Below are 22,603 nucleotides of genomic sequence, written 5' to 3'. Positions count from 1 at the left end.
GGATCTATGTACATTACAAGGATTTCAAAAAACTTTATTGCAGATTCCTACCTTTTGTTATTCTGAAGAAATCATTGTTTTTTCCTCTGTGCCTCTGTGCTGAGTGGGTCTAATGGGAGTGGCTTCATAATTATCTGTCAGCTGTGGCAGCTAATAAGGAGAGCTGCTGGGCCTGCATCTCTTTAGACGTGTTCCTATTGGGAGTATCTCACCAAAAATGACTTTTTTGTTGCAGGGGATGCCAGAAATCTGACTTGTATCTTAGGCAGACTTCTGGGGAAATTGGTGAGCCAATCACATAAGCAGGAAATTATATTTCTGGGGTGTGGTGAGTACACATTCTGTGTGCAGAACACCTCCAGGTAGCCATATTGCATTGCATTTCCAGAAAATTACAACAGCTGCAGATTGAAAAGGAAAGGTAATTATTAATAACATTCAATTACAATATGATTTATGTCTCAATTGTATACGCTATATTGTTTTTTTCTTTATTTGCTATTTTTTTCCCCACAGAAGTGGAGTTACCCTTTAAGTAAAAACTGTTCATGAATGCAAAGGCCACTTGGGTACCTATGTATATCTTTGGTACTAATGTCTTTTAGTATAATAATACTGTCTAAAATGTTGTAGTAAATTGGTAGAACACCACTCTTATTACCTGGATTATGGAAAATAATTTAAAGAAAAATAGAAAAACATTTTAGATTTAGGATTTGTTCATATTCATTTTGTCAATATGTCTCTTTTCAGATCCTGCTAAAATTAATATTTATAGGACATTTTTTTTTTTACCTATTAGTTATGAACAAATACATTTTTGTGGTATTGTCTTTAATCTTCCAAATAAGCAGAAGCTGTTTTCTTTCTTAGGTCCTGTTCACACCTGAGTGACAGTGACATTTTGTGTTTTAAGCACGTTTCTGGAGCGGCACTATTCATGTGAATAGGCTTCCCTATGCTCCAAAAATGGACCAAAGAAACTCATGTACCAAATTCTGATAGTGATCCAAGTGCCCTTTGCAAAAGGCATTTTTGTGTGTTTTGATGAGGAAAACCAATGGCATAATGCATAACTACTATTCACTTTTGAGGTGCCATTAGGAAATAATTGCATGAGTTTTAGTGTGTCTTTTGCACATTTGTAGAAATGCGGGCAGAAACGCACATGTCCAGATGTGAATGGCCTCTTAGTCATATACTGTGTTGTATATAAATCATTGTAAAAGAAATAATTTATTAAAAAGTGAAGAAGGCAGGGGTGTCCATTTGTGACACCCTCTATTTAAAATTAATAGGGTCTGACACTTTTTGACGGCAGGATGAACTGTCATTGCTAGGGCTTGGCAAAAACCACAGCCCCCATCCTTCACAGATTGGGCCAGCGAAATGGACTCCATATGCCTTTTGTAGAGATTGATTTCCTGGGGCGCTGGCAAAACTGACAAATATACTGTGTCCTGGTCAGTCTGGCATCACTTTCGATGTTCCCCTAAATTGACTTCCTATCTATGATTAATTATTGTACCAAGAAGGTCATAATCTCTTTCTTTTCAGACTGCGCAAAATACTCCCCATTAACAACGCCTGGGTCTCATACTCCCTTTCACTCTTCTTTTCCCTTCCCTTTACCCCCCCCCCCTTATGTTTTTTTTTTCTTCCCTCTTTATTCCCCTTTTCTGATCCTTACCTTCCTGCGGTCTCAACTCCCGGGACATTAACATTCATAGTTACATAGTAGGTGAGGTTGAATAAAGACAATAGTCCATCCAGTTCAACCTGTGTAGGTGTGTGTGGCCGTAATCATCTTGCATACCCCTGAATGTTCTGATTCTTGAGATGTACGTCTAAGAGTCTTTTGAAAGCCACCATACTTCCCGCAGAAACCACCTCTTGTGGTAGAGAATTCCACAATCTTGTAGCTCTAACAGTAAAGAACCCCCTTCGTTGCCTGAGGTTAAAACGCTTCTCTTCCAGACGTATTGTATGCCTTCTAGTCCTCATGCAGTCCTTCCGACTGAATAGCTTTTTTTCTATGCTGAGATCACCATTGAGATATTTATAAATTGCTAACATGTCCCCTCTCAGGCGCCTCTTCTCCAGGGAGAATAAATCAAGCGATTTCAGACACTCTTCATAATTAAGGTCCTCCAATCCCCTAATTAGTTTAGTTGCCCTTCTCTGGACCTTTTCCAGCTCCAACACATCCCTCCTGAGGACCGGCGACCAGAACTGGACAGAATACTCCGGATGTGGTCGGACCAGAGTTTTATAAAGTGGTAGGATTATATTTTTATCTATGGAATACATCCCTTTCTTTATACTTGCTAATATTCTGCTGGCTTTGGCAGCTGCCGCTTGACATTGCATGCTATTGTTTAGTCTATCCTCTACCAGGACTCCCAGATCCTTCTCCATTTTTGATTCCCCCAAAGGTTCCCCCCCAAAAGTGTATTGTGCTTTTATGTTTTTAGTCCCCAAGTGCAAAACCTTACACTTCTCCACATTAAACCTCATTTGCCATGTCGTTGCCCACTCTGTTATTTTGTCCAGGTCATTCTATAGGATATCTGCTTCATGCTGTGTAGTTATTGCCCTGCCCAATTTTGTGTCGTCTGCAAAAACTGATATAGAGCTACTGATCCCGTCTTCAATGCTATTTATGAATAAATTGAACAGGGTTGGTCCCAGGCCTGAGCCTTGGGGGACCCCAGTTACCACCTCAGACCAGTCTGAGTATGTGCTATTTATTACCACCCTTTGGACACGCCCTTTTAGCCAGTTCCGTATCCAAGCCTTGCGGTCGATGCCTGCAGACCTTATTTTATAAATTAAGCGCTATGTATGTATTTCCGTTATGTATTTACTATATGATGCTTAATAGAATTGACTGTTATATGCTCCACTTTCATAAATGGACCTAGGTCTTGGTTGCCTTCATATGAGAAATACGTAACCATGTGTCATTCTAAAATATTATGTCCAGTACCTATGGCCTATCGTTGTTGTTATTTCTTTCTTTTGTACTGATCATGATTTGTTTCCGACTGCTGTATCCTTATTTTGGTTATCTCAGTATGTTGTTCTATGCACATTTTAAACTTCAATAAAAACAGATTAAACATAAAATGAATAGGCTCATTAGCCATCACTTTTACTTTTCCCTTGCTGATGGACATGAAGATCACCCCAAAAAGATATAAAATCAAAATGGCCTTATTAAACATATACCTGAATTGAAAATCAGCTCTTTTTGGTGATATTTTTTTTCAACACTGCAAAATGTAAAAACTTCTTCCACATTATTATTAGCCAGGCAGTTTCTTCTCACCTTTCCTATTGTACTCTTTATTATATTTACAGTAGGATAGATCAGAAACATCATTTTCTGGAAGTCACTTATTTTTTATGTGTTGTACCATAAAAATATCATCAAATGATATTTCTTCTGTGCTGTATCTGGTGGACATTATTCTTTGAAGCACTACACAATTTGTGGAATGAGGGCCCTGCTGTTGCTTAGAAAAAGGCTGCAGGAAATGAGACCTTATCTTTTTCTACTACAGGAATTTTTGTGGAAAACCCCTTAAAGTTGACCTTGTACTTAATTCACTATTTTAATCTCCACTCCTACGATATGCAAAAAAAAAAAAACAAACAATCCTATCTTGCAACTACCATGGAGGATTTTAAAGTTCCCCTACATTGTCACAACATCTCACTCTGTGTCATGGTTACTCATGAGCAGGCCCGGACTGGAACAAAAATTAGGTCCAGGCATTTAACTACTTTTGGATTGCCCACCATGTATTTACGTCAGTACTCTAACGTTAAATACAGGTGTTATGGCACAGCTGGCGATCCAGAATCTTAGAAAAGTGGTCCCGGCGGCGGATTCGCCATGGGATCAATTTTATGGGCAGTGGGAGAGGTACACCCCCCTCCCTTGGCCGCTTCCTGATTGTTTTCGCTGCTTACTGGAGCCGTCGGTAGCGGGGAAAAAGGTCTGATTCTGTGCAGTGATGGGCAGGAAGTCGAGTGAGGGCAAGATGGCCCCCACTCGACTCTATGCCCCTGGAGGACTGGGGCGACGTCAAATGTCCCTTCCGCCCAACTGCCTTAAAGGGCCAATTTTTTTTATTAGCAAAAGGGAAATTACATGACTCCAGATCTCGCATTAAAGAGTCTGTCTTGCTTATTTCTATTACAAGGGATGTTTACATTCATTGTAATAGGAATAAAAGTGATCACATTTTTCTTTTTTTTAAAGGGACAGTGTAAAAATAAAAAAAAAAGGAAAATAAATAGGAAAAAAAAAGTAAAGCGCCCTGTTCCTCAAAGCTCGCGTGCAGAGGTGAATGCATACGCAAGTCACGGCCACATATGTAAACGGTGTTCAAACAACACATGTGAGGTATGGCCATGAGCGAGAGCAATAATTCTAGCACAAGACCTCCTCTGTATCACCAAATAGGTCACCTGTAAAAAATGTTAAAGCATTGTCTCTTGAGATTTTTAAGTACCATAGTTTGTCGCCATTCCATAAGCGTGCACAATTTTAAAGCATGACATGTTAGATATTAATTTACTTGGTGTCACATCATCTTTTACATTATACAAAAAAATGGGCTAACTTTACTGTTTTTTCATTTAAAAAATACAAATACACAAATACGGTGACATAAAGTATTGCAATGATCTCCATTTTATTCTCTAGGATATCTGCTCAAAATATATATATATAATGTTTGGGGGTTCTAAGTAAAAAATACTGATTTTACCTTCTAAACAACAAATGTCAGAAATAGGTTGGTGACCAGATATTCATTCCAAGAGGATTCCCAAACCAGCAAAGAGACATCCCCACATAGCAAAGAGACACCCCTTTCAGCAAAGAGACATCCCCATCCTGCAAAGAGACAACACCATATAGCAAAGAGATATCCCCAATCCACCAAAGAGACATCCCAGACCAGCAAAATACATCCCCAATCTAGCAAAGAGACATCCTCAATCCAGCAAAGAGACAGCCCAGTCCAGCAGAGAGACAGCCCAAGACCAGTAAAGAGACAGCCTCAGACCAGCAAAGAAACATCCCAATCCAGCCAAGAGACATCCTCAGAACAGTAAAGAGACAGCCTCAGTCCAGCAAAGAGACAGCCCCAGACCAGCAAAAAACAGCCTCAGTCCAGCAAAGAGACATCCTCAGACCAGTAAAGAGACAGCCTCAGTCAAGCAAAGAAATATCCCCAGACCAGCAAAAAGACAGCCTCTGTCCAGCAAAGAGACAGCCCCAGACCAGCAAAAAGACAGCTTCAGTCCATCAAAGATACAGCCTCAGGCCAATATAGAGGCCAGCCTCAGGCCAGCAAAAAGACAACTTCAGGCCAGATCAGCAAAGAGACAGCCCCAGAACAGACCCCAATCCACCCTCTTTCCCCGCCGTTACAGAGAGGGACTTTAGCTGTAACACACTGGATCAGTTTAGGTTTTTACTGCGCTTACCTTCCTCCCTGTGCAGCTGTCACAGTGTGCCAGACAATGTTAGGAAGGAGGCCGCCTCTGTCCCTTGAGTGCAAGCAAAGAAATATCCCCAGACCAGCAAAAAGACAGCCTCTGTCCAGCAAAGAGACAGCCGCAGTCCAGCAAAGAGACAGCGCCAGACCAGCAAAGAGACAGCTTCAGTCCAGCAAAGATACAGCCTCAGGTCAATAAAGAGGCCAGCCTCAGGCCAGCAAAAAGACAACTTCAGGCCAGATCAGCAAAGAGACAGCCCCAGACCAGACCCCAATCCACCCTCTTTCCCCCGCCATTACAGAGAGGGACTTTAGCTGTAACACACTGGATCAGTTTAGGTTTTTACTGCGCTTACCTTCCTCCCTGTGCAGCTGTCACAGTGTGCCAGACAATGTTAGGAGGGAGGCCGCCTCTGTCCATTGAGTGCAGCTATACTTACAGTGGCTGGCCCAGGAGGTCTCTGTACCCTGCAGGTGCTTCCTGTGTGTCATAGGAGCCGTCTCTTCTGTAGAAGATCCCGCCTTCTTCTGCACCTCGTAGTTTTCTTTTGCTTGCCCTATCCACATAGCAGGAGGTTAGCCGTGTCTGGACTGCGATCACCGCTCCCCCCCCCCCTCTGTGCGGCCCAGTCATCAAGAAGCTGCTCTTCCTAGGGCATGCAGCCCAAAGGCCCCGGCCCACCAGGCAAATGCCCGGTGTGCCCTATGGCCAGTCTGGGTCTGCTCCTGAGTTTAGCATGGCCTAATGGTCTCTCTACAGCCATGGCCAAAAGTTTTGAGAATGACACAAATATAAACCTTCACAGAGTCTGCTGCTTCATTGGTTTTAGATCTTTTTGTCAGATGTTACTATCTTATACTGAAGTATAATTACAAACATTTCATGAGTGTCAAAAGATTTTTTTGACAATTACATTAAGTTTATGCAAAGAGTCAATATTTGCAGTGTTGACCCTTCTTTTTCAAGACCATCTGCAACTTGCTTTGGCATGCTGTCAATCAACTTCTGGGCCACATCCTGATGGGTGGCAGCCGATTCTTGCATAATCAATTCTTAGAGTTTGTTAGAATGTGTGGGCTTTTTTTTTTTTTTTATTCATTCGCCTCTTGCGGATTGACCAAAAGTTCTCAATGGGATTAGGTCTGGGGAGTTTCCTGGCCATGGACCCAAAATTTTGATGTTTTGTTACCCAAGCCATTTAGTTATCACTTTTGCCTTATGGCAAGGTGCTCCATCATGCTGGAAAAGGCAAAGGCATTCCTTGTCAAAAAAAACTGTTTTTGGATGGGTGGGAGAAGTTGCTTTCCGAGGATATTTTTGTACTATTCTTTTTCCATGGCTGAGTTCTTAGGCAAAATTAAGCCCACTCCCTTTGCTGAGAAGCAACACTGCACATGAATGGTCTCAGGATGCTTCACTATTGGCATGACACAGGACAGATGGTAGCGCTCACCTTTTCTTCTCCAGACAAGATTTTTCCCAGATGCCCCAAACAATCGGAAAGGGAATTCATCAGAGAAAATGACTTCACCCCAGTCCTCAGCAGTCCAATCCCTGTAACTTTTGCAGAATATCAGTCTGTTTTTGATATTTATCCTGAAGAGAAGTGGCTTTTTTGCTGCTCTTCTTGACACCAGGCTATCCTCCAAAAGTCTTTGCCTCACTTTGCATGCAGATGCATTCACACCTGCCTATTGCCCTTCCTGAGCAAGCTCTGCACTGGTGATGGCCTGATCCCACAGCTGAATCAGCTGTAGGAGACGGTTCTGGCGCTTGCTGGACTTTCATGGGCGCCCTGAAGCCTTCTTAAAAAATGCAGTGGAAATGTTTTTTATGAGATTAAGTGCTACGGGACTTTGCAATTAATTGCAATTTATCTAATCACTGTTCGTAACATTCTGGAGTATATGCAAATTGCCATCATAAAAACTGAGGCATTCTCAAAACTTTTGGCCATGGCTATACTAGTAAACAATGACAGCTTTACATGATGCCTCTACCTTTTACAATATTATAATTATAGTTTTGGTTTGGGCAAATAAACATTTTCAAGTGAGGCATCAGGTCTGAATGTCAGATCAGAAAAAAATAGAAAAGTGGGAGGGCCACATGGACATGGGAAAGTAAAGACGTTAGACTGGAAGGAAAGATCTAGTTATAGTTGAGGAAGCAAATCATACACAGAAAAATGTAACCAGCAGAAAATGAGATAGGTAAATATTTTCTTTACATAGGTATATTTTAAAAAATGATCGTAGCACTTGTTACCTCTAAGTTTGCTACATAATATAACCTCAATGTAATTTCAGAAAAACCAGCAGCCCTTTCTGTTACTATTTCTAGTATTTATTTAGACCACAGTCTGCCACTAAGAGCTTTTTCAAATTTTGGAAAAATATAAAATAGACCATTTCTCAGTAACTGCCGCATGCAGAGAGAAATACAGACATACTAGTAATGCTGTAATATATGAGACCTTTGTGATTGTCACATCTATTGCCACCAGATCCACAACCTTAACCTTTTTAAAGTCAACCTCTATATAAGCTCGTGGTTGGGAATATCATGTATTTTTAATCCTTCTATTTTTAGTTATATATCTTGCTGCAACATACATTTTCATTGCATGCCTCTGTTCTTATTGTGCTTAGTTTGGCTTTTTTTCTTTTTATCCTGTTAAAAGCTTTGACCTTTTGCTATCACGTATGAGTGGAGTGAACAGAATGCAGGTTGTGGACCTGGAGATTTATGGCTTTGTAAAGCTCAGTCCTAAAGATCCAACCATGTATTTAAAGGCAAGAAGCTTGTGGTTTTTCGCTCAGCCATGGTCTGTCTTTCTACTTTCACTTCTTACTTGTCATAATTGAAAGTTGTATAATGCATACCACAGGGATCCGATAGACAGAGAGCAATTTTACACTCCATGAGTCAGTGATTTGTCAAATTGTGTGTTGTATGAAGCTGTTATCACAATCAGCAGTAGCCATAGGACTGCTAGCATTGTATGGGAGTTATATTGTTATCTGAGGGCCTGGAATGGTTTGTAGTGTACCCACACGGTATTGACTCTGCATAGGAAAACATTTACTTTGCTTGCCAAATTAATGGGATATGATAAATTCATGACTGCACGGACTGTTATCTTTTACTCAGAGGCCTGATATTTCTTTCCCTACGCTTTTTTACAGCTAGAGTAAAAAGTTTTGAAGTAGTGCCTACAAAGCCACTGGATGAGAAAGAGAAATTACATACAGGTATATATAGCATTAAATAGCAGGCCTCCTTTCATTATTATGAAATATTTAAACTGGGACTCTTGGCTAAACTTTTTTAGATAGAGGGGATAATGGTTTAAGCCTGTATCTGCTGATTGATCTGGTGCCGGTCTGGGCTCAATCAAATAAATGTGCAATAGACTCGCTGTATTTTAACTGTCGATTTTAATAAACGTGCTGCACTATATTGAAAGATATGTAGTCTAAACAATAGGCTACCTATAGCGCTTGCTTTAGATATATTCAATAGTGTACACATTAAAAACACCATATAAAAAAGTCTGATAAATAGATTTTCAATAAAAATAGTCGCCACGTGAAAGTTCCAAAAGAATGTGCAAATAATTCTCATATAAACGGTGATTCTTCAGTGCAAATTTTCCTTAAATTAAAGTGCAGGTGCTGAGTGCTGTATTACATCCAAGTGATAATGGTAGAATTTAATCACTCACCAAATGTTGTGGGTCCTGTGTGCCTTATAGCACCAGGACCTGTTCAGACTTGTATAGCCCCCTGGGCTATAGAGCGATCTTTCTTTCTTGCTTCTAAATGGTTTAAGGTGATGGGGTCCCCCTCCGTCTCCTCTCCCCTCACCACGCCAAGGTATATGGAAGAAATGAAGCTCCAGATAGTGTGTTATCTTTTAAACTCTTTTATTCCCAACTGGGCAAAACTGGCATGCACGCAAACAAAAGGGTTTTGAACTTCAAGCCAAAATAGGCAAATAAAACGCAAAAAAAGCCAAAAGAACAAACACTTCACGTCAAAGGATCATGCAGGGAAAGTGGGTAGGTTCTAATCCCAAATTCTGGCCTCCTAGGCCGCCTGTGATCAGGTGAGTATGGTGCAAACCGTTTGGTGTGGACGCTCGCGGGAGAACTTCCGGTTTGCGTTCCACCCCTCACTTCCGTCACCACGCTGTGCGTTCCAATCTTACGCGTTTCGTCACTTCCTGTGACGTCTTCGGAGATGATATAGGTATATAGTGCTGCACTATATACCTATCATTGTTTTTTGGGGATTTGTGATTCCATACTGGATGTGAAAGGTGAGAAAACACTGGATGCAATATCCATGCAACTGCTGGCATACGTTATAAGGCTGATATAGTATAATGTGAGTCTCGCGCTATCCAGAGGACTATTAAATGTAAATAAAACACTCCTTAAAGCTGCGTATACCCGTTCTGTAGACCAGACAGTATGTAAACAGTTAATAGAGGGGGGAGGTATCGCGCTTCAGGGGGAATAAATACCTTTAAAAAAGTGAAACAGTATGGTAATAGTGTTAAAACTAAAAATTTCCTATAATGTGTATAAAATCAATACAAAATGACAATAAAATGTACTAAAATGGTGAATATGAAATGGTGACCTATAATCAATACACAAACAATCAAGGTGTATATACTTCTAGTCTTCATACAATGTACATAAAGTGCTCTCGTGCTAATAACATCAAAATTATATATGAACTATATATTAAGCTGACAATCTATCAAAAGAAAGTGAATAAAGTGACAGGTGCTTCTTCAATCCACATAAAAACAAGGACCATATATAAAGTGCTAATAAGTGAATAAAAGTGCTTGGAGTGCCCAAAAAAAATGTCCAAATCAATTCAATTAGCCCGCATTTGATAGATTTTCAGCTTAATATATAGTTCATATATAATTTTGATGTTATTAGCACAAGAGCACTTTATGTACATTGTATGAAGACTAGAAGTATATACACCTTGATTGTTTGTGTATTGATTATAGGTCACCATTTCGTATTCACCATTTTAGTACATTTTATTGTCATTTTGTATTGATTTTATACACATTATAGGAAATTTTTAGTTTTAACACTATTACCATACTGTTTCACTTTTTTAAAGATATTTATTCCCCCTGAAGCGAGATACCTCCCCCCTCTATACGTTATAAGGCTGTTTAGGTTTTTATGGACATAGAGATCTGGCGAGTGTCCCCCTAAATCACAAATGGTGGAGCACTTTGTTTGGAGAGCTGAGAAGTTTTTCATAGTCATTTATAAGACACGGTGGATGGAACTTATTGGTTTACTTTACAACACAAAAATTTCACAGAAGATAGTTATTTGCTTTTTTTATTTTCTTTGCCTTTTTGCTTTTGGTGCATGGTGGACATTTTTTAAGTTAATTATGGACACTTTTATATATATATATATATTTTTTCATTTGCTATAATTTTTACACAAAGTGCGCACAATTATTGCATTTAATACGCAACATATTGTCGGTCTATTTAAATTATATTGTGTTGGTATGATGGATATAAAAATGATAATTTAGTTTTGCACAAAATTGTATTCACATTTGTGCATGATAATGTGCTCAACTGTGTGTATAGTTGTCCGGTTTCCCCTCTCCTACCCTGATAACTAGTGCCACAAGAAGCACAGGAGGACACATACAGCAATTAAAATGTTTTTTAGTTGAGAGGACAAGTTTTGGAAATGCCAATAGGCTTCCATTACTTACTGGGCATCCTGTATTGTGCCACTAGGACAGAAAGTAGGTTAAAATCTTCCCAGTGAAAAGTAACATAGTTTTTTTATTATTTAGCTGGAAAATCACATACTTGTACCAGACTTGTCCAATCATGTTTAAGAACCCACAGCAAACAAAGCTTGTCTGCAATAGACAGTGGAAAGTATGCTTGGCACTGCGACATGCAACTTGATCCATACAGATGATGCACTTGATTTAAAGGGTAACTCCACTTTTGTGGGGTAAGGTAAAAAAATAGCAAACAAAGAAAAAATATTAGAGTATACAATTGCAAAACAAGTCATATTGTAATTGAATGTTATTAAACATTACCTTTCTTTTCAAATCTGCAGCTGCTGTAATTTTCTGAAAATGCAAATCAATATGGCTACCTGGAGGTGTACTGTACACAGAATAAGTACTGACCACACCCCAGAAACATAATTTCCTGATTGTTTGATTGGCTCACTGATTTTCCCAGAAGTCTGCACTAAGATACAAGTCAGATTTCAGGCAGCCTCTGGAACACAAATATAAATTTTTGTGAGATACTCCCAGAAGGAACACGTCAAAAGGGATGCAGGCCCAGCAGATTTCCTCATAAGTGCTCTGCAGGTGCACAGCTGATAATTATGAAACCACTCCCTTTAGATTTGTTTTCCCACAGGGGCACAGAGAAACACAGAGGGATTACTTTAGTATAACAAAAGTTAGGAATCTGCAACAAAGGTTGTTATAATCTTTGCAATGTACCTAGATCACACAGAGGGGAATGTTTTTTTTTTTCCCAACAAAAGTGGAGTACGGCTTTAAGCAACTGGATAAGGATCAGGCACTGAATGACTGCATTAATAATGATGGCTACAGCACGGTCGGCTAGTTCCGAGGACGTCCTCCCAGAATTGCGCTTCTCACGCGCCCACTGGGGCACGCACACGGAAGTGTCCATGCTCGCCAGGACCTGTGGACCTGGCGCATCACAAATCCAATGAAGGAGAGATCAGTTGTCAACAAACCATGTCCGGTTCATTCCTCTCCTCGCACGCTGTACACAGCAATAGGTACAGTGCGTGAGGAGAGAAAAGAGACTGCAGCACCGCTCTCCCCTGCCTGATTCATGCCTCAATCATGCCTCAATCATGCCTAATTCATGCCTCAATCGTGCCTCATTCATGCCTCAATCGTGCATCATGCATGCCTCAATCATGCCTCTCTTATGCCTCTATCATGCCTCATTCATGCCTCATTCATGCCTCAACCATGCCTCAATCGTACCTCAATCGTGTCTCAATCATGCCCATATGTGCCTCATTAGTGCCTCAATCATGCCCATCCATGCCTCAATCATGCCAATTTGTGCCTCATCTGTGCCTCAATCATGCCCATCTATGCCTGAATCTTGCCTCATTCATGCCAATCTGTGCCTCATCCATGACTCATTCATGCTCATCCCTGCCACCTCCATGCCTCATCTTTGCCCACCCATGCCACATCAGTGCTCCTCTGTGCCATATCCGTGCTCAGCCATGCCACATCCATTCTCATCAATGACTCACCCATGCCACATCAGTGCTCAGCCATGCCACATCCATGCCACATCTGTGCTCATCCATGCCACATCAGTGCCACATCCATGCCACATCAGTGCTCACCTGTGACACGTCAGTGCTCATCCGTGCCACATAAGTGTTCATCTGTGCCACATCCATGCCACGCAAGTACTCATCTGTGCTACATCTATGCCACATCAGTGCTCATCTCTGCCACAGCCATGCCACATCAGTGCTCATCTCTTCCACATCCATGCCACATCAGTGCTCATCGTGCCACATCAGTGCTCATCCATGCCACATCCATGCCACATCAGTGCTCATCTGTGCCACATCAATATTCATCCGTGCCACATCAGTGCTCATCTGTGCCACATCAGTGCTCATCCATGCCACATCAGTGCTCATTCGTGCCACATCCATGCCACATCAGTGCTCATCTGTGCCTCATCCATGCCACTACAGTGCTTATCAGTGCCCTACAGGGCCTCACAAAATGTTGGGCCTCTGTATGTGGACAGGCTGTGTAAAAGTCTCACACATGTTGTACCGCCAAACTCAGGAGGAGTAGCAGAATGTATTTTGGGGTGTAGTTGCAAGTATGTCTATACAGTGTTTAAGAAATAACTTAGTAATATGACAATTTTGTGAAAAAATAAATAAATAAAAAATTTTTGTTTTTCAAAGAATTGTAGGAAAAAATGACAAAAAACTCACCATGCCTCCTACTAAATACCTTGGAATGTTTACTTTCTTAAAAGGGGTAATTTGGGGGGGGGGGGGGGAATTGTACTTTCCTGGCTTGTTAGTGTCTCAAAAAATAAGGAAGGCCCTCAGTACATCAGGTGTGATCAATTTTCAATGATTGGTACCATAGCTTGTAGATTCTATAACCTTCACAAAGACCAAATAATATATACTAAGGCTGGCCATACATTATACAATTTCCTTACAATTTTCTGTACAATTTTCTTTATATTTACCTCCAACTATGTAGTACAGAGGCCTGCCTTATAGGATACAATTTAACGTGTTGTTTTGTTTTGACCTCATATTATATGGTTTTGGTAAACCTAACAGAAAATTGGACAAGAAAATTGAACATGTATGGCCAGCCTCATTTGGGTTATTTTTACCAAAGATGTGTAGCAGTATAAATTTGGTCCCAAATTTATGAAGAACAATTACTAAATTTGCAAAATTTTAAAACCAAAAAAAGAAAAATGCATTTTTTTTTACAAAATTTTCGGTTTTGTTTTATGTATAGCGCAAAAAAAGAAAAAAGCCCAGTGATGAATAAATACCACCAAAAGAAAGCTCTATTTGTGTGAAAAAAGTGCACGAATTTCATATGTGTGTACAGTGTTGCATGACTGGGTAACTGTCATTCAAAATGTGAGAGCACTGAAAGCTGAAAATTGGTCTGGTTAGGAAGGGGGTATACAGTATCTCACAAAACTGAGTACACCCCTCACATTTTTGTAAATATTTTAAAAATAAATAAATATTTCAAAGTAACTCAACACACATCCATTAATGTCGAAATCTCTGACAACAAAAGTGAGTACACCCCTAAGTGACAATGTACAAATTGGGCCCAAAGTGTCAATATTTTGTGTGGCCAACATTTTTTTCCAGCACTGTCTTAACCCTTTTGGGCATGGAGTTCACCAGAGCTTCACAGGTTGCCACTGGAGTCCTCTTCCACTCCTCCATGATGACATCACAGAGCTGGTGGAAGTTAGAGACCTTGCGCTCCTCCACCTTCCGTTTGAGGATGCCCCCAGGTGCTCAATATGGTTTAGGTCTGGAGACATGCTTGGCCAGTTCATCACCTTTACCCTCAGCTTCTTTAGCAAGTAAGTGGTTGTCTTGGAGGTGTGTTTGGGGTAGATATTATGTTGGAATACTGCCCTGGGTCCCAGTCTCTGAAGAGAGGGGATCATGCTCTGCTTCAGTATGTCACAGTACATGTTGGCATTCATGGTTTCCTCAATGAACTGTAACTCCCCAGTGCCGGCAGCAGTCATGCAGCCCCAGGCCATGACACTCCCAACACCATGCTTGACTGTAGGCAAGACACACTTGTCTTTGTACCCCTCACCTGGTTGCCACCACACACGCTTGACACCATCTGAACCAAATACGCTTGTCTTGGTCTCATCAGACCACAGGACATGGTTTCAGTAATCTGCTTGTCTTCAGCAAGCTCTTTGCGGGCTTTCTTGTGCATCATCTTTAAAAGAGGCTTCCTTCTAGGATAACAGCCATGCAGACCAATTTGGTGCAGTGTGCGGCGTATGGTCTGAGCACTGACACCCCACCCCTTCAACCTCTGCAGCAATGCTGGCAGCACTCATACGTCTATTTCCCAAAGACAACCTCTGGATATGACACTGAGCACATGCACTCAGCTTCTTTGGCCGACCATGGCAAGGCCTGTTTTGAGTGGAACCTGTCCTGTTAAACCGTTGTATGGTCTTGGCCATCGTGCTGCAGCTCAGTTTCAGGGTCTTGGCAATCTTCTTATAGCCCTAGGCCATCTTTATGTAGAGCAAAAATTCTTTTTTTCAGATCATCAGAGAGTTCTTTGCCATGAGGTGCCATGTTGAACTTCCAGTGACCAGTATGAGAGAGTGAGAGCGATAACACCAAATTTAACACACCTGCTCTCCATTCACACCTGAGACCTTGTAGCACTAACAAGTCACATGACATCGGGGAGGCAAAATGGCTAATTGGGCCCAGTTTGGACATTGTCAATTAAGGGTGTACTCACTTTTATTGCCAGCGGTTTAGACATTAATGGCTGTGTGTTGAGTTATTTTGAGAGGACAGCAAATTTACACTTTATACAAGCTGTACACTCCCTACTTTACATTGTAGCAAAGTGTAATTTCTTCAGTGTTGTCACATGAAAAGATATAATAAAATATTTACAAAAATGTGAGGGGGGTACTCACTTTTGTGAGATACTGTAAGTGCCCAGTGGGCAAGTGGTTAAGGGGCAATACAGAGATCTTCTCTCCAACAGAAGGGCTTCTCAACATACACAGAGATTACAGAGAGTGTGGTTAGGCACCAATCATTCCCTCTTCTAAAAAGGAAAAAAAAACAAGAGTATAATTTTGTCTTTCGCCAATAGATGTTAGCAACTTAAGAATTCAAGGATCAGCGGAGGTTTGACCACCTGCCTTTTTTTGGGAGGCATCTGCTTATACGGTATCTATTTTAGGCCATAGTTTTGCATCCCTTTTCACTCTTCTTTTAAACCTGTGCTTATCTGTGGCCAGCCTTATAGGTAACATATTTCATATGCCGTTGCAGGCGAGATCACTCTCCACATTCTACAATCACATCACAGGTGCTGGCTCTGCTCCTCTCTGCCAAAGCAAATAACTGTACCAACAATGGCAATATCACACATCAAAATGCAAAATAATATTCGTCATTAATTAGAAAGCAGGAACAAATGCTATCCTGACATATTTCACACGTGGTATAGCACTTGCTCAGAGAGAATATAATGTTCTCTTTATTGTTACAGTAAACTCTTCTGAATTTAAAGGACTACTATTACAAAATATATATACTGTACTTATAATGCATTGTATTTTTATTTTACACACTCTAATTTATATTTTATGAACTACACTGCTCAAAAAAAATTAAAGGAACACTTTTAAATCAGAGTATGGCATCAAGTCAAGTAAGTAAACTCCTGGGATATTGATCTGGTCAGTTAAGTAGCAGAGAGGGTTGTTAATCAGTTTCAGCTGCTCTGGTGTTAACAAAATTAACAACAGATACACTCCATGGGCAACAATGAGACAATCTCCAAAACAGGAATGGTTTTACAGGTGGAGGCCACTGACATTGTTTCCCTACTCATCTTTTTTAACTGTTTTTCACTAGTATTTCATTTGGCTAGGGCCAGTGTCACTACTGGTAGCATGAGGCGATACATGAACCCCAAAACAGATTAAACAGGCCGTCCAACTCCTCCAGGATGGCACATCAATATGTGTCATTGCCAGAAGGTTTGCTGTGTCTCCCAGCACAGTCTCAAGAGCATGGAGGAGTATCCAGGAGACAGGCAGTTACTCTAGGAGAGCTGGACAGGCACCCTGAAGGTCCTTAACTGATCGGCAGGACTGGTATCTGTTCCTATGTGCAAAGAGGAACAGGATGAGCACTGCCAGAACCCTACAATATGACCTCCAGCAGGACACTGGTGTGAATGTCTCTGACTAAACAATCAGATACAGACTTCATGAGGGTGGCCTGAGGGCCCGACTTCCTCTAGTGGGCCCTGTGCTCACTGCCCGGCACCGTGGAGCTTGATTGACTAATGCCATTGAACACCAAAATTGGCAGGTCCGCTACTGGCACCCTGTGCTTTTCACAGATGAAAACACATGAAAGGGTCTAGAGAAGCCATGGAGAACATTATGCTGCCTGTAACATTGTTCAGCATGACGGGTTTGGTGGTGAGTCAATGATGGTCTGGGGAGGTATATCCATGGAGGAATGCACAGATGTCTACAGGCTAGACAATGGCACCCTGACTGCCATTCGGTATTGGGATGAAATCCTTCGACCCATTGTCAGATCCTACGCTGATGCAGTGGGTCCTGGGTTTCTCTTGGTGCACGACAATGGCCAGAATCCTGTGGCGAGAGTATGCAGCCAGTTCTTGGAGGATGAAGGAATTGATACTATTGAATGGCCCCCACGCTCACCTGACCTAAATCCAATAAAATACCTCTGGAACATTATGTTTTAGTCCATCCAACACATCCAGGTTGCACCCTCAGTCTGTTCAGGAGCTCAGTGATGCCCTGGCCTAGGTCTGAAAGGAAATACCCCAGGACACCATCTGTCTCATTAGGAGGATGCCCCAACGTTGTCAGGCATGCATACAAGCACATGGGGGCCATACAAACTACTGAGTACCAATTTGAGTTGCTGCAAATAAATTTCAGCAAAATGGACTAGCCTGCTGCATCATATTTTCACATCGATTTTTGGGGTCTCTTTGAACTCAGCCCTCTGTAGGTTGATCATTTTCATTTCATTCATCAAACAATGGGGCATCCTTTCGTTCCTAACACCTTACCCAGTCCATATCAGTGTAGATATCCAGCATGATATTTTTTCCTATTGAGATCTGATGTGTTTTCAAAGTGTTCCTTTAATTTTTTTGAGCAGTGTATTTACATGCAGACTTTTGTTAGGCTGTTCAAAAAAAGTGACGGTAAAAAGGGTTAAAGAGGATGGGACAAACTACTGTATATCATTACTAGGGGTGCTTATAATGGTTACTCCTTATTAACATAGTTTCAGTTTTCTGCTTAATAGAAACTGCAACTACTCATTCACCCCTTGCAGTGTTACTTTTTCATGTAAAATTTAAACAAAAGTGATTCATATGCTGAAAAACCCATTACACATATTTACCCTGTATACAGATATCAGAAAGCAATATTTTTTTCCAAAAGGGCTTTTTTTTAAACTGTATGCAACCACCTAATGAATTTTTCAGTGTGTTTGATATCATGCCTCACTGTATATATATTTTATGTAATGTATGTATAGTATACTTGGAGATCCTGCCAGTAATAGCAGTTCCTGTTGCAGGTTGACAGCACTAAGCCACTGCATCACAATTAGCATCAGCATTGTCCTTCTCCCATGTGCCCTCCTTCAGTTGGCTGTTGGACTGTGTATCTGATAGGCAACCCAATCACCATGTGAAGGAGTGCGCAACACAGGCTGACAACAATTCAGACAGCACAGGAGCTTAGCGTTGTCAGCCTGCACCACAAACTGTTGTTAATGGCAGGATCTTTACAGCAATTTCACAAGATAAGATATGCCAAACAAAAATACATACACTATAATAATGATTCTGCAGGCTGTTATATGGCAAGTGGTGAATTATAGCTGCAAATACATAACAATGAAGACAAAGAAGGACTCCGTGATGATCCCAAAATTTAACTGGTTGTAAAGGGTGAAGGTTATTTATTTTCATGTATTTAATGCATTAAGGTAAAAAACCTTCTGTATGTTGCTGCCCCCACAGCCCCCCTAAAACTCACCTGAGACCCCTATCAATCCAGTGATGTGCACGGGGGCCTCAGCTGTCCCGGGTCTCTCTCTCCTCATTGGCTGACACAGCAGTGTCACAGCTGTCAATCACAGCCAGTGAGCTAATGAGGAGAGAGCAGGGGGAGGGGCTGAGCCACAGTTCTGTGTGCCTTATGGAGGCATAGAGCAGATCTTATAAGCAAGCACACACCAGTGCCCTCATAGCAAGTGGCTATGAGGGCACTGGTCAAGGGGGAGAAGCCAAGAGCACTGGAAGGGGACTTGAGAAGAGGAGGATGAGGACTGCTCTGTGCAAAACCAATGCACAGAGCAGGTAAGTATGTAAGTGTGTTTTTTTTTGTTTTTGTTTTTTTTAACTGAAGTTTTAATATCACTTTAAATGAAAAAAAGGACATTAGTTGGTGTGATGGGGCACGGAGTCAAGTGTAAAGCCCCGTACACACGTACCGAATGTCGGCCGAACGATCGGCCATCTTTTGTCCGGTGCTGTCCTGTCGGTTGAAAAGTGCTAAAGACTGCACACAAATTTTGTCGGCCAACAACAGCCGACTGCAGAAGTGATGTCATGTGATGGTTAACGTTCCGTGTGTTTTTTCTTCTCTGAGCATGCCCAGTCTTGCTCATCTGCTGTTTGTTGGCCGAATTCTGTACTGACTAGCGAACAATCGGCCGTTCTGGTGTTGGCCAACAAAAATTTTAATGCCTGCACACCAGATTCTGTTCGGCCGAAAAGTCGCAGTCGGTTGTCGGAAGCATCATACTAACAAGCCGACAATCGGCCGATCGGTCGGTGGCTGAATATTTACGGCCGACAATCGCTACGTGTGTACGGGCCTTGATACACAATATATGTCTCTGCTGACTTTTTGCAAGCTCTGGGGTCATTATCCTCATCCTTACTTAACTAATAATGCAACCAATGGAGTCTCACTTGCATGATTGCTCTGCATCAGTGACACATTAATTGTAATGGGAGGATAGAGATGATGGCCTTGGAGCCAACTCCTTCAAACCTTCAAACACAAGTCAGAGTCAGCAATGGCAGCACTTATCTTTGTCCTGATAGTTTGCATCCACAGTGGAACTATAGTTTAATCATTGTGATTTTACCAAGCTGTTTGTGAATATTCAGTACGTATTATTCCATCGTCCCTTCCCTTTGCTGTTACATTTTTATTTTTTGGTTCCTTGCTCCATAGACCTAAACAAACATTTGCACACCATCAGTGACTGGTATGTACAAACAGTTCTCACAGTCAGTCTCTCATGACTTACACGTTCTGTCTATCCTGGACGTTTATGTGTTTTATTACTGCTTTATAATACATTCGCACTATATGCTTCTTCTGAAACCACAAATCTATCAATGTTTATTCTTTGCTTTTCAATCTGTTTTCTTCCAACTGAACCTGTACAGAGTGATTTATAGGCAAAGTTTCTGAAAACGTTTTGTGTAACATGGTTTTAGGTGGTTACAGAGAAACAGTTTACATTGTATAAACACTTATTTGATATTAGGATGTGATGAGCGCTTGTAGCATCAGCAACATTTAACTATAGAACTTACTTTAGTTGAGAGGTCAATGAAAACATAGCGTTAGTTGCCATTAAGAAGGAGAAGAAATTTAGCTTTTAACCCCTTGGCCTAGATATGAGAGGAAACATCTCAGCTCCAGGTCATTTTAGAAGTGCCCTGGGGTAGCTGTACCTTGGGTCATACCTTGGGATCCCTCAAGCATACATGACTATAATAATGTAAATAACATTTCTGGAACTAGTCATACACAATAACAAGCATCCAGCATAACAAAAGAACTCCAAAATCCCTTATAACCAAACAAAAAAATGCAGCTATAATAACTGACTCTTGATAATGAAGGGCACTAGCTAACTGAGCTTCCACTTATAGAAACACCATTTAGCAACTCCTAACTGTAACACAGCTACAAAAAAAGAATTAAAAAAGAATTAAAAAAGAAAGAATTAAAAAAAATAATACTTCAAAGTAGTAATCGACCGATTATCGGCAAAGCCGATATATCGAGAGCCGATATGCACTTTGCCCAATATATCGGAATCGGCCTTTTGATTTACCGATATTGCTGGTATTTCGGGAAAGTGCTTGTACCGGAGTGATGCCTGCAGCTAGAGGCATCACCCCGGTACCGGCATCCATAGCAGACGGTCGGCTGTCTTGTAATAACAACCGATGCAGCTGAGAAGCCGCTTGGCTGTCATTCCTAGGAGCGGGAGGGGATGCACCCCCTCCTTCCGCTGGCTTCCATGGCTCGCCCCGAGTCTCCTATCCCACCGGGAGACCCGGGTATCCTACCTTCACCGCCGCCGTCTGACCGGGTCTCCATCTGCACCGCCGCCATCTGACCGGGTCTCCATCTGCACCGTCGCCATCTGACCAGGTCTCCATTTCTTTGAATTCGGCGCCACCGAGTACCCAGAAGTGATGTCAAAAAACTTACAGCATTCAAAACAGCCAAACTTGGCATTTTGAATGCTTTTAAGTGCAGAGGAGGGGTTTGGGGTCTTTTAGACCCCCAGATTCCTCCACCACAGTACCTGTAGACATTAAAAAAAAAAAAAAAATGTTTTTAATGTCCGAAAATATCGGCCAATATCGGCCGATACCAATATCCGATGACCAAAATATCGGTATCAATATCGGCAGTAAAAAAAATGATATTGGTCGATCAATACTTCAAAGCTTGGAAAGAAACAAGTGAAGGTATTCACCCAACCATCTTGTGTAGCTTCACACATACACTCATAAAATAAATTTAATGACAGATAAAAAGATAAGCTTAACCACTTCTGGACTGGAAGGATTTGCCCCCTTAATGACCAGGCCATTTTTGCGATTCGGCACTGAGTTACTTTAACAAACAAATGTGCGGTCGTGCAACGCTGTACCTTAATAAAATTGATGTCCTTTTTTTCCCACAAATAGAACTTTCTTTTGGTGGTATTTGATCACCTCTGCGATTTTTATTTTTTGCGCTATAAACAGAAAAATAGTGACAATTCTGGGAAAAAAAAACAATATTTTTCACATTCTGCTACAGTATATAATATTCCCCAAAAAAATAAAAAATCTAATTTTTTTAACATTGTAGGCCAATTTGTTTTCTGCTACATATTTTTGGTAAAAAAAATTAAATTGCAATCAGCATATTTTGATTGATTTGCGTAATAATTATCGCATCTACAAACTACGGGAAAGATTTATGTCAATTTTTATTGTTTTTTTTTTTTACTAGTAATGGCAACGATCTGCGATTTTTAGCGGGACTGCGACATTGCGGCGGACAGATCGGACCCCTAACTGACATTTTTAAAACTTTGGGGGGACCAGGGACATTACTACAGTAATCCGTGCTAAAAATATGCACTGTTAGTGTAATAATGACACTGGCAGGTAAGGAGTTAGCCTAGGGCATGATCATGGTACCGCATGGTACGGTGTTGGAACAGTTCGGTACAGTTTGGTACGGTTTGCTTTTCCACTAAAGTAGTACTAAAGTAAGTGGGTGGGATAACAACAATTCTCTGACCAATCAGTGGCTAGTAGTGACAAACAGTCAAGGCTGCATGCAAAGGATTGTGGGATATGGCCCTCTT

The 22,603-nt window shown here is 41.1% G+C and overlaps 1 protein-coding gene across 3 annotated transcripts in view; it reads left to right on the top strand.

Moving 5' to 3' along the window:
• Window positions 1–22,603, top strand: part of PGCKA1 (PDCD10 and GCKIII kinases associated 1) — a 159,958-nt gene that overhangs the window by 51,762 nt on the left and 85,593 nt on the right. Inside the window, exon 2 of one of the 3 annotated variants that reach the window (XM_082248105.1) lies at window positions 20,170–20,203. The exons of the other annotated variants lie outside the window; for them this stretch is intronic. The gene's annotated coding sequence lies outside the window, so the exon portion shown is untranslated. The remainder of the gene's footprint in view (window positions 1–20,169; window positions 20,204–22,603) is intronic. 3 annotated transcript variants of the gene reach the window in all.

Source organism: Pelophylax lessonae (genome assembly GCF_965119305.1).
Source record: "Pelophylax lessonae genome assembly, chromosome: 1".
In the NCBI taxonomy this organism is placed as follows: Eukaryota; Metazoa; Chordata; class Amphibia; order Anura; family Ranidae; genus Pelophylax; species Pelophylax lessonae.
The sequence above is the reverse complement of the archived record's forward strand: the minus strand, read 5'-3'. Positions and strand labels throughout refer to the sequence as shown.